Source organism: Chiloscyllium plagiosum, unplaced genomic scaffold, assembly GCF_037043375.1.
Source record: "Chiloscyllium plagiosum isolate Xiang-an unplaced genomic scaffold, Cpla_swu_hap1 HiC_scaffold_40, whole genome shotgun sequence".
In the NCBI taxonomy this organism is placed as follows: domain Eukaryota; kingdom Metazoa; phylum Chordata; class Chondrichthyes; order Orectolobiformes; family Hemiscylliidae; genus Chiloscyllium; species Chiloscyllium plagiosum.
The window spans coordinates 53,158,879-53,173,503 of record NW_028270178.1 but is presented as its reverse complement, the minus strand read 5'-3'; the positions used below and the strand labels follow the sequence as shown (position 1 = coordinate 53,173,503).

The window sequence follows — 14,625 nt, the reverse complement described above, 5'->3', positions numbered from 1 at the left end:
GATATGGATTTACCCCTCACCCTTTCAATTACTAAAATGAGAGCAGTCGGAGTGGGAACTGAGGAAGCTGGATGAAGCTGGAGGAAGCTATCCTGATGTAGATCAGGAATATAACAAAATACATTCAGATATGGGAGTGTGAAACTGAGGAAAGGACCATTCTGGGAGTTGCCATTTTAGAACAATTAGGAGCAACTATTGATGTAGAGACCTGGACTATAACATAGGGACGCTCCAGCCAGTAATGGGACAGGAAGAAAATAAGAGGCGACATCACCAAAGTAGCTGAATTGCAGGGAGAGTGGGACAGTCAGGGAATCTTGGGAGTTACAGCTAGGACCCACTCAGCGGTGTGGGTAACCCAAACAGGAATGTGGGTTATTATCTGTAGATCCTGTAAAGATTGAGGGCCCTCTCACTCCCCACACAAACAGGATCCCATTAAAGCTGGGGCTGAGGAGGCAGTAATTGTGACAGTAACAGATTGAGAGAAGTAGAGAATCATCAGACTGACAGTATCCCTTCCTAATTGACAGAAGCCGGATAGCTGTCTGAGGAAACAGTGCACCTTGATCCAGTTACCTCAGGGATCCCACAATATTCCAGTATATCCCACCGGTATATGGCTGATGGAGTTAGTCAAATTGATCTTACCAACACCTTATCACCTCAGTCGGTGAGATAGAACATCTCTGGATATTAAACAGAGTATTGGGTCAGGTCATCCAGGCTGGGCTTAACATTAACTCACAGAGAGTGCAACTGGGGAGGTAGGGATATCATACTGGGGAGATCAAATCATGAAGCGTGAGGGGACAGTCCCAGCAGAACCAAAAACCATGATATTAAAACTGTCCACCCGCACACCGTGAAGGGCGTAAGGCAAACCTTAGGATTGTTTAACTACTGTGGGAATTTTGTAAGTAATATCCAGAATTGGTAGAGCCATCTAAAGCCCTGAAAGAAGCACTGGATGAGCCAGGGGACAGGGAGGAAACATGTACACAGCATGCCTTTGACATTGTTCATGACCATGTGTTGGCCTGGGCTCAGTGAGGGTACATCACCCTCTGGGGGCCACATAGAGCATGAGGAACAGGTCAGAGACTTAGTGGAAACAGCTAAATTTCCCAGTGAAGCAACAATGATGAAGATTAGAGCTCACAAAAGTAGAAACTCCACACCAACAGAGCAGTGAGTATGCGTGTAAGGCAGGTAAAATACTGACTGAAACAGTGCAGACATTTGGGGAAGTGGCAGTGACAGTAGCTACAGAAGCGAGAAAGGAAAGTTTAAAGACATTCTTAGAAACAGTCACAGAACTGGAGAAACAGGAACAGGAAAAGGATGGGGCAATAATAGGACACGACAGAGTCTGGATGATCCAGCAGTGCCACTACACTGTATAAGACAAACATTATTAAAAACATATCATAGGCTGAACCATATTGGGCAGGATACATGCAATATCAGATGACCTACTACCGGGGTGACCTGGAACAGGGAGAGGTTTTGTCGAAGGTGTGTAGTCTGTACACTGTGTGAGCCAGAGAAAGCAATCAGGGTAAAGTGGATCGAGCAGCTGAGACCCAGAAGGACATGGGAATAATTAAGATGGATTTTACATACACCTCCATCCCAAGCCCAGGGAAGGAAATCCTGCTGGATCTTAATAAATAGGTTTACGCAGTGAGTGAAAGCATTCCCCTGCAGATTCTGACCAAGGGACACATAGTTAAACACATCTGTTCCCTGTTTGATACTGAACAGAAATCCCATCTCCCACACCACCCCCAGAGCTCAGGTACAGCAGAAGGAATGAAGCAGACACAGACAGCTAGTCTGACTAAGGCCTTTACAGAGACAGGCAGGGATGGGTTAGAGACTCCCCATCATCCCAATGAAACTGAGGGCAACCCCAGCAAAGGAAACAGGACTGTTTACCTTTGAATTAGTGACTGAATGGACTATGCAGCTACCAGAGGGCGTGGCAGTGGGAGGGCTCGAGATGTGCAATGGTAAGGATAGGGTTAAACAATTTGTGAAAGAACTGGATAAGCAACTGCATGAGCTGAGAGGGGAAGTTGCAGAACGGTAGAGAATCAGAAACTGGAAAAGGGAGCAGAGAAACCTCCAAGCTGACATCCCAAACCCAGGAGATTGGGTCAGGGGGGATATATTACCGGAACGTATGAAGGAAATGCAGCAGAATGCTGGATTTGGTTGGGGGAGCCAGAGAGGGAACTCTCCCATCATGCGTTAGTAAGCTCTGAATAAACATTGGTCATGCTGCACAGCACAGAACTGAAGGCTCCTCTTTGATATTTCTCCCAACAACAGTTGTGCTGGGGCAAGTTGCCGGCTGGAGGTCTGTGGCTAGTGCTGTTCCACAAGGATCAGAACTGGGACATCTGTTGTTTGTAATGTATATAAATGATTAGTTTGAAAATGTAAACGATTTAATTAGCAAGTTTGTCGATGGTACATGGTACATGAAGAATGTTGTCAAAGGATACAGCAAGGAAGAGGGCAGGTGGAAGGTTATGTGGAGAAATTGCAGACAGATTTTAATTCAGATAAGTGTGAGGTGATACATTTTGGGAGGCTCATTGTAAGAGGAATGTGTACACTAAACGGAAGGGCCCTGAGCAGCATTGGGATACAGAGGGATCTTCAGGTGCAAGTTCACAGCTCCCTGAATGTGGTGAAGAAGGTGGATGGCAGGCTTGCCTTCTGCTGGATTAGTGGTGCTGGAAGAGCACAGCAGTTCAGGCAGCATCCGAGGAACAGTAAAATCGAAGTTTCGGGCAAAAGCCCTTCATCAGGAATAAAGCTTTCTTCTGTCAGGGGAGTGAATATAAAACTGGCATTAGGCCACCTTTGGAGTATTTTGTGCTGTTTGGATTACCACATTATAATGAGGATGTGGAGGCTTTGGAGAGAGTGGAAACAGGTTTACCAGGATGTTGCCTGGATTGGGAGAGGTTGGAAAATCTTGAATTGCTGTCTTTGGAAAGTCAGTGGCTGCGGAATAATCCGAGAGGCACAGACAGAGTGAATAATCTGAATCTTTTTCCATGGTGGAAATGATAAATTCTCGAGGCCATAGATTTTAGGGGAGAGGGGGCAAGTTCAAAGGAAATGAAAACCGAAAGAACAGCAGATGCTGTAAACCAGAAGTTTCTGGAAAAAAACTCAGCAGTTCTATCAGCACCTGTGAAGGGAAATCAGAGTTAACGTTTCTGTTGAAGTGTGACCAGAACCGAAACATTAACTGAGTTTTCTTCACAGATGCTGCATGACCTGGTGAGCATTTCCAACAACATCTTTGCAAGTTTAAAGGAAGCTGTGTCAGACAAGTTTCTTGAGCAGAAGGTGGTGAGTGACTAGAATGTACTCTCCTGGGAGTCGGTAAAAGCAGAAACAATCGCAACGTTCAAGAGGCATTTGGACAGGCACATAAGCGGGCATGGGTTGTCAGGGATATGGATCATATACAGGGAGATTGAATTAGTTTGGAATAGCATCATGATCCGCACAGACATAGTGGGCTGATTATTCCGGTGCTGTGCTGTTCTGTTTTCCAGGCGGTAGAATGTATGGAGTGACAGTTAATATTTTGAATGGAATATGTCTCTTCTTTAGAACATACAGTAAGTTGATGCATTTTGAGAGAAGCAATGTAGAAAGGGAATATATAATTTGAATGGCACAGAAACAGAGAGCGTGACAGCAGGAATGGGGAACAAAGTGTACAAATCATTAAGGGAGAGAGAACATAAATTGTTTTGAGGAAAACATATGGGATGCTCCGCTTCATTAATGGGGGAATGATAACAAACTCACGGAAAAAATGTGGTTTGGAGATGCCGGTGTTGGACTGGGGTGTACAAATTTAAAATTCACACAACACCAGGTTATAGTCCAATATATGGGCGGCACGGTGGCACAGTGGTTAGCACTGTTGCCTCACAGCGCCGGAGACCCGGGTTCAATTCCCGCCTCAGGCGACTGACTGTGTGGAGTTTGCACATTCTCCCCGTGTCTGCGTGGGTTTCCTCCGGGTGCTCCGGTTTCCTCCCACAATCCAAAGATGTGCAGGTCAGGTGAATTGGCTAAATTGCTCGTAGTGTTAGGTAAGGGGTAAATGTAGGGGTATGGGTGGGTTGCGCTTCGGCGGGTCGGTGTGGACTTTTTGGGCCGAAGGGCCTGTTTCCACACTGTAATCTAATCTAATCTAATAAACCTGATGAAGGAGCGTCGCACTGAAAGCTAGTGTGCTTCCAATTAAAGCTGTTGGACTATAACCTGGTGTTGTGTGATTTTTAACTTTATACATGGAAAAGATGCTAACCCTTGACAAAGCTCTAGTTAGGTCACAGACAATCATTGCATCCAATTCTGGTCAACAGATTTCTGATCAGAATGAGGAAGTTAAAATACCACAGAGGGGCCAGTTCCATAATTTGCTTCTCTTTCAGGACATGTGGATTCCACCATATCCCCAGACAGACGAATTGGCCCTTGCCAGACAAGACTGAGAGTCCTGGGTACAAGCCTGTTAAACTGCCTCCCGGTCCATTGTCTTACATCCCCTCCATATGAGCATAGGTAAGTGAATCCCCCACTAACTGAAGGAAGAACCCTTCTGCCTTAATCTCTTCCCATCAACACATAAACATGAACAATACGATAATCAGTTTCTGTAATCCATCACACGTTATCACAGGACATCGTCATTCATCAAGCTTTGTAAGGTCATAATTACCTACTTTAAACTATCTATTGACAATCTCCCATGTGACTGATATGCCTTTGTCTAATTCCTATTAAATATACTGTCTCTGTGGGTAAGGCAGAGATTCAGGAAGAACAGCCTCTGCAAGTAGACACTCAGCTACTTTAGAGATGCTTTGAAACTCTCGCCGGCTGTCCAATAATAAAGCTACTGCCGTTGTGCAGAAAACTTGCGTCGTCTGGATTTGTGGAACAAAACAGACATCAACAATGAAGGATATGAGTGATCTTCAGAGTATAGAGTACAGACTTACTGGAGTAGTTCACTGATGAAGAAAATGCTGTCACTGGATTGATTTGAAGAAATTGCTATTTTCTTTGAAGTGAAGATGTAGAATATATTTTTGATAGAGCGTATAAGATTACAACAGACCTAGATATAGCAGACAAAAATATCTGTATTCGATAGGCGATGGCATAAGAATTAAGATCAGATGTAAGGTTTTGAGACATCGGGAGTTGAAAAATGTGGTGCTGGAAAAACACAGCAGGCCAGGCAGCATCCGAGGAGCAGGAGAATCGATGTTTTGGGCATAAGCCCTTCTGCAGGAATGATACTAGTGCGCCAAGCGGGCTGAGATAAAAGGTAGGGGTGAGGGAATTTGGGGAGGGGTGCTGGGAATACGATAGGTGGAAGGAGGTGAGGGTGACGGTGATAGGCCGGAGAGGGGGTGGGGTCGGAGAGGTCGGGAAGAAGATTGCAGGTCAAGAAGGCGGTGCTGAATCCGAGGCTTGGGACTGAGATAAGGTGGGGGGAGGGGAAATGAGGAAGCTGGAGAAATCTACATTCATCCCTCGGGTTGGAGGATGCCTAGGCGGAAGATGAGGTGCTCTTCCTCCAGGCGTCATGTGGCCAGGGTGTGACGATGGAGGAGGGCAAGGACCTGCATGTAATTGGTGGAGTGGGAGGGGGAGTTAAAGTGTTCCGCTACGGGGCGGTTGGGTGGGTTGGTGTGGGTGTCCCAGAGGTATTCCCTGAAATGTTCTGCAAGTAGGCGGCCTGTCTCCCCAATGTAGAGGAGACCACATCGGGTGCAGCGGATACAGTAAATGATGTGTGTGGAGGTGCAGGTGAATTTGCGATGGATATAGAAGGATCCATTGGGGCCTTGGAGGGAGGTGAGGGGGGAGGTGTGGGCGCAAGTTTTGCACTTCTTGTGGTTGCAGGGGAAGGTGCCGGGAGTGGAGGTTGGGTTGGTGGGGGTTGTGGATCTGACGAGGGAGTCGCGGAGGGAGTGGTCTCTCCTGAATGCTGATAGGAGTGGAGAGGGAAATATATCCCTGGTGGTGGGGTCTGTCTGGAAGTGGCAGAAATTACGAAGAATGATACGATGTATCTGGAGGTTGGTGGGATGGAAGGTGAGGACCAGTGGGGTTCTGTCCTGGTGACGATTGGAGGGGTGGGGTTCAAGGGCAGAGGAGCGGGAAGTGGAGGAGATGCAGTGGAGAGCATCATCGACCACATCGGAGGGGAAATTGTGGTCTTTGAAGAAGGAGGCAATTTGAGTTGTTCAGTATTCGAATTAGTCCTCCTGGGAGCAGATGCAGTGGAGACGAAGGAATTGGAAATATGTGATGGCGTTTTTACAGGGGACAGGGTGGGAGGGGGTGTAATCTAGGTAGCTGTGGGAGTCGGTCAGTTTATAGTAAATGTCCGTGTTGAGTCAGTCACCCAAGATAGAAATGGAGAGGTCTAGGAAGGGGAGGGAGGAGTCTGAGACAGTGCAGGTGAATTTGAGGTCGGGGTGGAAGGTGTTAGTAAAGTGGATGAACTGTTCAACCTCCTCGTGGGAGCACGAGGTAGCGCCGATACAGTCATCGATGTAGCAGAGGAAAAGGTGGGGGGTGGTGCCAGTGTAGCTGCGGAAGATGGGCTGTTCCATATATCTGACGAAGAGGCAGGTATAGCTGGGGCCCATGCGGGTGCCCATGGCTACTCCTTTGGTTTGGAGGAAGTGGGAGGTTTGGAAGGAGAAGTTGTTAAGAGTGAGGACCCAGTTCAGTCAGTCGAAGGAGGGTATCAGTGGAATGGTAGTGATTGGGTCGGCGGGAAAGGAAGAAGTGGAGCGCTTGAAGGCCTTCATGATGGGGGATGGAGGTGTATAACAACTGGATGTCCATGGTGAAGATAAGGCGTTGGGGGCCGGAGAAGCGAAAATCATGGAGGAGGTGGAGGGCTTGGGTGGTGTCCCAAATGTAGGTGGGGAGTTCTTGGACTAAGGGGGACACGACCGTGTCGAGGTAGGCAGAAATGGGTTCAGTGGGGCAGGAGCAGGCTGAGACAATGGGTCAGCCGGGGCAGTCACGTTTGTGGATTTTGGGCAGGAGGTAGAAACGGGCGGTGCGGGGTTGTGGGACTATGAGGTTGGAGGCGGTGGATGGGAGGTCCCCTGAGGTGATGAGGTTATGGATGGTCTGGGAGATGATGGTTTGGTGGTGGGAGGTGGTGGGGTCATGGTCGAGGGGACAGTAGGAGAAGGTGTCCGTGAGCTGGCGTTTAGCCTCAGCGGTGTAAAGATCAGTGCGCCAAACTACCACTGCGCCTCCCCAATCTCACCATCAAACCAACAAAAACCTCCACCCCCGTCCGCTCCAACACCAAACTCACCATCAAACTGGCAAAAACGCCACCCCCACTTTGAGACAGTGGGAGATGAGCCATTGTTTCTGCTGTCTGTATTGGCTGGAAATATGCAGAACATACTGCCTATTATGGTAGTGCAGGCAGAGGAGAAGATGAATAATTGATAAAAACAATTATATCCGATCTGAGGGAAGTAAACTTGCAGAGTTTGGGGGAAGTATAGGGAGCGAGAATATGGGATTCTGCTACAGAGAGCCAGCTTGGATTTGATGGGCCTCTCTCTGTGCTATAATGCATTTTATTTGGACTTGCTTAACTTGCTCTGGTCACCGATTAAATTGTCATTGAGGTAAATCTGCTCAGGGTTCCTACACAGACTAATACAGGCTGTCCCTCCACAGCAGGAGATAATGTTTACTGTTTTATACTGGGTTCGGGTGTGGGGGAGGGGAGGGGGTGTGACGGTGTGTATAACAGTGCCAGCATTTGTCTGAAATGGCAAAACACCAGTGAAGCCACACTAGGGACCGACTCTGGAAATGTGGGGAATGCCAGAAAGGAATTCTTTACCCATCCCACCTGGAAATTGGCCAAACCAGTCAGACTGGGGAGAAGCTGTTCACCTGCTCTGCTGCTCTGTGAGTGTGTGGTTGGGGGTGGGGGGTGGGGGGGAGGGTGGGTGGGAAGGGATTCACTCAGGCATCCATCCTGCTGAGACACCAGTCAATTTACTCATAACCACAAGTTGAAGGATTTTTTTTCTCTTGTTCACACCAAGTAATGAACAATGGTTTTGGCAATTCATAAAGTTTTGCACATAGAGAACTTAGCTTCGGAAATGTTCACAACATCGTTGAACATGCAGATTCACACTGGGTAGAGACTTTTATTTTCCTTTATTCATTGCAGGAGTTGGATGTTGATGGGCTATTGACATCCATCTCAGAACCATGTATCATGGGGTTTGTTTCTGATGCCTTGTTATCTATTGGGGATAAAAACAGTTTCAATTAGCTTTCTGTTAAATGCATGGCAATCAAGTCAATCCCATAACTCTCAGGCAGATTAGTTTCTTTTGAAGGACTCTCCATCTCCCCAACCTCTTCCATCCTCACCCCCAACAGCACAATAATCTCACAGAGTCTCTTTGTGACTCTGAATGAGACAATCTGATCAGCTGCTTCTTTCCATACTCCTATGTCGGGTTGGATCTTAAACTCCCCTTGCTGCAGTTGTGATCCTGCATCATTGTACAGAGTTGCTTGTATTTCATGTCTTGGCCTTTCAGTGATCATGATACTGCATGTAGCTTCTTGTGTATGGGGCCGACAGTGTAAGAGTTTAGCTCTCTCCTTCCACCAACAGCAGTAAAATTGTACTCCAACAAAACTTACAGTAAAAGCAGCATGAATACCCAAAAATGAGGTGTTAACCTGATGAAGTTACCAAAGAGGACTACTTGTGTTCCTAACAGCAGAAGCAGCAAGTGATAGACAGAGTGAAGCAATCCGGGAAACAACAGAACAGATCGAAGCTCTGCAGTCCAGCCATGGACTGTTGTCAATGAAGTCAGAGCACAGCTGGAGTTCTGAGGACAGTTCTCTTCAAGATATTAACCAACAAGAATGTCAGACTGGATTAATTATCATAAAACTCAAGTCCTTTTGATATTCATATATTTACAATCAGTGTTCAATTCACCAAATGTAGCTGAAGGTAAAGATAATCTTCAAGTGATTGTAACAGTGGAGACATCTGAATACTTGATCAGCAAATTAAAGCCTGTTGTGTTTAGATAGTAATAATTTTAAAGATATTTTTAAAAAGTAAGGTGACTTGAGTATAATGGAAGAAGTTGATTGGTGGGTAGCTGATAATCTTGTTTTAATCTGAAGTTAATTTAGGATTAGTTAACAAATAAACACATGGTAGGGAATCCCAGGCTCATGGAGTGCACATCCAGTTCCATGTGGGAAAACCAGGACACTTCTTGTCTGAGCGACAACCACAAGAACACGGAGGTGACGTGGGAAAGGTCAGGAACACTCGTTTGACCACAGCTAAAGTACTGCACACACTTCTGATCCCCACATTCCAGGGTTGATGTGATCACACCAGAGAGGGTACAGAGGAGATTGATCAGAATGTTTCTCCGATTGGAAAATTTCTGCTCTGAGGAAAGGTTGGGTAGGCTGGGGATGATTTCCGAGGAGGATGAGCTGAGATTTAATTGAAGTGATAAAATGCTGAAGAATACAGATCGAGTGGATAGGGAGGAGCTATTCATTAGCAGAGAGGTCAGAAACTGGAGGTTTTAGATTGAAACTAATTCTCAGAAAGAAGGGGAGGGGAGAATTCATTTCACTCGGAGATGGTGAGTCACTGATGGGGTGGCAGAGGCAGTAACCAGCATCACATTAGGACAAAAGGTTATGGATGTAACTGAGATGCTGGAACATGCAGGGCTGCAGACTAAAGTCTGCAGAATGGGATCAATGTGATTTATTTGACATTTCTCCAGCATATTCAACTCAAGTCGAATTTGAGAATTTATTAGCATCATCAGACTTGATATCCAAATGTCGGAATAAATTTATCAGAAAGTTACAGCACAGATCGCAGCCACTTGGCCCATCCTGTATGTGTTGGTTGTAATAGAACTATCCAGGCTTTACAGCATTCTATACTCACCATTGACAGCAACAATTTCAGACTGTGATCTCTGCCCTCTATGTTCTTATTATCTGTTTTTCAATGTATTTCTTTGACAGCTGCACACCTTGTTTCCTAGTTTCAATCCCAGCCTGAACACTATTCCCTGTGGCCTTGAGGGACTACCATTTCTGCTGTTTAATCTCTCCTGCCTTCCCCTGTGTGACAGACTGTCTGTTTGTCCTTGTCTCACCTCCTCCTTGCTCACAACCTGTTACATTTCTGATGGTTCCCAGACCTCTGTGACTTCACTGTGTCCCCTTGGGTCAATGGCACGAGTTTTGAATTCTCTTCCTCCAGAGATAATTGGAAATCTTTCTGGTTGCAGTTTCTCCCAGATTTTATTTTTAAAAACAGAGCATTTGTATCAGAGTCAAATATTCGTGAGACATCATCCACAATTCTGAGCATTTGGATGTAATCTGTGACCCTCCCACAGATGTGCAGGTTTGCTCTATTGGCTGTGCTAACATGGCCTGTAGTGTGCAGGTTTAGCGGGTTGGGTTAGCCATGGTAAATGAGAGGTTATGGAGGGAGGGTGGGAGAGCAGTTCATTGCAGGCTTGATGGACTGAATAGCCTCTTTCTGCACCTACGGGATTCTGTGACTCTAACTAGCTGTGATTGTCGTCATGTTTTCCTCATGCCCGGTTCATTCAGTTCAGGTACACATACTGCCTTTGTGTTTCTGTGGGTTCTCACTCAATCCTTTCCTTCTGTTTTATAGCAATTTCACACTGTACATGAGGGTGAAAATGCATTTTTAAATACAAATACTCCAATCGAAACCCGCACAGGTCAGGAGCTGTTTCTGCTGCTGGCATCACTCACAAGGAACAGGAAAATAAAGGTTCAGTCACAAATCTTATAGGAACATAGAGGTTATAATCACCAGGAAAGTCTTAACAGCTTAAAACTCTTTTCTCAAGAGGAGGCTGAGAGACAACCTGGTACAAGTAGGAAGCTTTGTGCCTGTGTTTTCAGAGATTTGTGGTTGAAATCATTGGGATAGAAGCATGCGTTATTGCCCCAGGTCATCAAAGGTGCTATCTAAATGTGCATCTTTCTTTCTGTCTTTCTGTCTGAGTTGACAATCAGATGGGTTGGTCAGTGTCTGAGTGTTTTCCCTCTTCATGTCACTGAGTCTCGGAAACTGTGTTAATTCTGACCTTGACCAGCCTACATGTGAATCCAGACCCTGAATAATGGGGTTGACCCTGGACCATCTTCTTGGCAGTCAGAATGATTGACAAATGCTGCCCCAGCAAGTGTTGCCATGATCCCATGAACAAACAAAATAAATCCAATCGCTGTGGTTACTTGTGAACTCGCCGGTGTTTCATCAAGCTGGATATCTGAGCGAACTGCTTCCCACACTCAGAGCAGGTGAATGGTCTCTCCCCAGTGTGTATTCGCTGGAGTACAGTGAGGCTGGATGGTGTCCTGAACCCAGCCCCACAGTGAAAGCTACTGAATGGTCTCGCACTGGTCTCCTGTAACCAGGAGAGATGATATTCACCATCCCGAGGGATACTGGGTAAAGACACCTCCAAAAGGGATCTATTGAGAGTGGACCAGGAGAAACTGCTCTCTTTCATGAAAGAATCAATAATGAGGAGGCACCGATGTCAAGGGATTGACAAAAGAAGCACATGTAACATGATACAAAGTGTTTTCATGCAGAGACAGTTTATGGTCAGGAATGCACTGCCAAAGAGTACAATGGGAGCCAGGTATAATGAAGAGAATAGAATTGAACAGAACAGTTATTGGAAGAGGACGAATGGGAAGGTTTATGGGGTAAAGGTAGAAGAATAGCATTCGGTGAGGTGATCCTTTGGAGAGCTGATGAGCCAATCAGCCTCCTTTTGTGCAGTAACAATTCTGTGGACATTTAATTCTGAGCCCTCTAAGAAAATATCAGGGCAGGGTTTGTAAAGAGGTCAGATTGAATGAGGGTCTTGGTGAACAAAAGCGAGACACAGATACAGAGAGGTTTTAGGATAGATTGAATCAAATGTTACCAATTTGCACGGCAACAACATTACAGCAGTTACAAATGGGATTCAATAAGAGAGTGGAATTAGAGCAGCAAATAAATCTTGAACATTTATGCAGCTAAAGGGGATGCTGGGTAAAGACACCGCAGTTAGTGCTTATTTCATTCAAGACATATCAGCCAGGGTGCACATCGTCCTATATCTATCCTATTGAGCTCTTGAAGAATTTTGTTCATTTCAAGTGTTTCATATTTCAGTCCTCCAGAGAAGACAGCTTCATGATCCTCAATCTCTCCTGACAGGACAAAGCTGCTAATAGAATTCAATTCACTGGGGAATGTTACTGACTGCTTCATGGATTGGAATTGGCAACTAAGACTGTAAGGTTACTGTATAAACTATCTTCAATTGTATTGCCAGATTGCCAGACACATGTGGGGCTTTAAGAAAAATAACAACTTACAGGCATTGAGTGTCAGAGCGCCCACTGTTGTGTGGGCATCCTGTTTAGATACGATCTATTGATAATTGTTAGAATCAACTTATACAGACTCCATAGAAGTGGTCAGAACATTATAACGGTCATCGAAGCTGGTAACACATTTCCCATGGGTTAAAGGTCGTATATGATAGAGTAGGAACGAGTTTGGCTAGTAAAGTCCAGTTATTCAAAATCATCCTAATTTACTTTCAGAAACAAGTGAGAGAAAGCCACATTATTGCATTAGTCCAAATTTAGAATTTCAGGAGAACTAAAGGGAGAGCTGGTGTTGGGAGCTGTAGTAATGAAGGAGATAAATTTGTTTTACAGAGAGAGTTCACAGATGGGAAACTCAGCTTTAACATCACATTTAACACACCCAATTCCGCAGGTCCTGAACATTATACATAATACGGAAGGGGAAAGCAGCATTCCCAGCCCAGAGAAGCCATTCGTGTTGTGCATGTGGTTGAGGATTTAACTGGTCATGTGATTTGGGAAGACACCAATGTGATAGGACCAGGGCAAGGTTGTGTAAATGTGGGGATTGTGGGAAGGAATTCACTTACCCCTCCCAGCGGGACACTCACTGACACAGTCACACTGGGAAGAGGCTGGTCACCTGCCCCATGTATGGGAAGGGATTTACTCACTCTTGCAATCTGCTGAGGCACCAGAGAGGTCACAGAGGATTTAGACTCTTCACCTGCTCCATGTGTTAGAAAGGATTCATTCAAATCTCTCTCCTGCAGAGACATCAGTGCATTCCCACCGGGGAGAGGCCATTCACCTGCTCCATGTGTTAGAAAGGATTCATTCAAATCTCTCTCCTGCAGAGACATCAGTGCGTTCCCACCGGGGAGAGGCCATTCACCTGCTCCATGTGTGGGAAAGGATTCGCCCAGTCTTCTGATCTGCTGAGACCCCAGTGAGCCCACTCTGGGGAAAGGCCATTCAGATGCTCAGTGTGTGAAAAGGGTTTCAGTGATTCATCCCTCCTGCTGATACACCAGAGGGTTCACACTGGGTAGGAGTTGTTTACCTCTCAGTGTGACAAGGGATTTGCTGCATCTTCAACATGACAGAGACCAGCGAGTGCACACAGGGAAGTGGTCATCCCTCTGCTCCGTGTGGGGTAGAGTTCACACATCACTGCAGGACTCTGATTCTGCAGTTACTGTTAATCAGAGTCAGGAGTGGACCTTGTACACGATGACACTGTTGGAATATTGATGTTGTTGTGGTGTTAACCACATTAACTGGGCTGGAGTTGACTGAATTTATATTGCCACTTTCTGAAGCTCAGGATGTCTCTCTGAGCACAAGGCTACACCAACAGCAATGTGACAATGAGCAGGGATCATCTGTTTTGATTTATATTGGGATTGAAGCACCTCTGCTTCAAAGCACCAGGTACAAGGTCAGAGGCCAGCCTTGGTCAACGGCCTGTGTGGAGTTTCCACATTCTCCCCACGATAGTGTGGGTCCTCTGGTTTCCTCCCACAGTCAAAAGATGTGCAGGTTATGTGGATCAGTCGTGCTACATTGCCCATGGTGTCCAGGAATGTGCAGACTAGGTGGATCAGCCATGCGAAATGCAGTGTTACAGGGATGGAGTGCAGTGCGTGGGATGTTCTTCAGATGGTCGGTGGGATTTGATGGGCCAATGCTCTCCTTCCACACTGTTGGGATTCTGTTCTATGATTGAGGATAAACGTTACACAGCAGGGTGTCCCTGGAGAAGGAGCATGTGGTGTGTATCAATGCTCTCAATGCCTTTAGATAGAGGTGGGCACCGCAGGGGATATGTGCTTTATCTCTGTCGCTGCCCCCTCCCTACAACTCTGCCTTGATTTAGTCCCTTCTCACTTTGTCACTTGTAATGGTTTGCTTTGCCTGTAAGGGGTCTTGTTTGGAAATATTCAATTGGTTACACGGGTGGCTTCCTGCTGGTAACAAAAAGCAAAATGGAGTAATGATGATGTTGATGGTGGGAAGGTTGCACAGCTGTGAGAGATAACATTCCTGGGTAGGAGAAATGGGGGGGAAAAA

At 46.0% G+C, this 14,625-nt stretch overlaps 1 long non-coding RNA gene across 3 annotated transcripts in view; it reads right to left on the bottom strand.

Annotated features, from left to right (window-relative positions):
• Positions 1–8,253: 8,253 nt before the first annotated feature.
• LOC148138523 (uncharacterized) overlaps positions 8,254–14,625 on the bottom strand; it is a 49,841-nt gene continuing 43,469 nt past the window's right edge. For all 3 annotated transcript variants that reach the window (XR_015753965.1, XR_015753966.1, XR_015753967.1), the window contains one exon: positions 8,254–8,366. This is a non-coding gene — a long non-coding RNA (uncharacterized LOC148138523). The remainder of the gene's footprint in view (positions 8,367–14,625) is intronic.